We start from the raw sequence: 643 nt of genomic DNA, 5'->3' as shown, positions 1-643 counted from the left end.
GAAAGAGAACGAGTATAAAATATTTCTTTACTAGTACATGTCCTGCTACTGTGCACTTACACACCATACGTGCATACATTCCTTTGATCTGTGTACACGTGTGGGTCATTTGCGTCGTGAATTGGCGCCATTCCATCCAGGGATTGTCGACAATACGATCGTCATAATCTCAGGACGGTCTCATCTTACGCGACACGTGACTCCCGCTGCTACACTTGGTCGGGTGACGCGGCGCACAGGTGACGAACACACGCCAGGTGAACTTACTTGATTCGGCGACGACCATCAAACAAACGACACGACTCGGCGATGGCCATTAAACCTACAACCTGGCTCGATGACCATTAAATCTACAGCCTGGCGGCGACGACCATTAAACCTACAGCCTGGCGGCGACGACCATTAAACCTACAGCCTGGCGGCGACAACCATTAAACCTACAGCCTGGCGGCGACGACCATTAAACCTACAGCCTGGCGGCGACGACCATCAAGCAAACGCCACGACTCAGCGACGACCACCACACGAGGTCGAGACACATGGACGCGAAGACAGTTGGGGTCAAGTACCGGGGATTTTGCTTGTTAGATTATTTCTGATTGGAAAGAAAGGTTGAAGAGAAGTTGTCGAGGAAGTTGGTACC

This window comes from Penaeus monodon, chromosome 29 (assembly GCF_015228065.2).
Source record: "Penaeus monodon isolate SGIC_2016 chromosome 29, NSTDA_Pmon_1, whole genome shotgun sequence".
In the NCBI taxonomy this organism is placed as follows: Eukaryota; Metazoa; Arthropoda; class Malacostraca; order Decapoda; family Penaeidae; genus Penaeus; species Penaeus monodon.
This window is presented reverse-complemented; position numbering follows the sequence as displayed.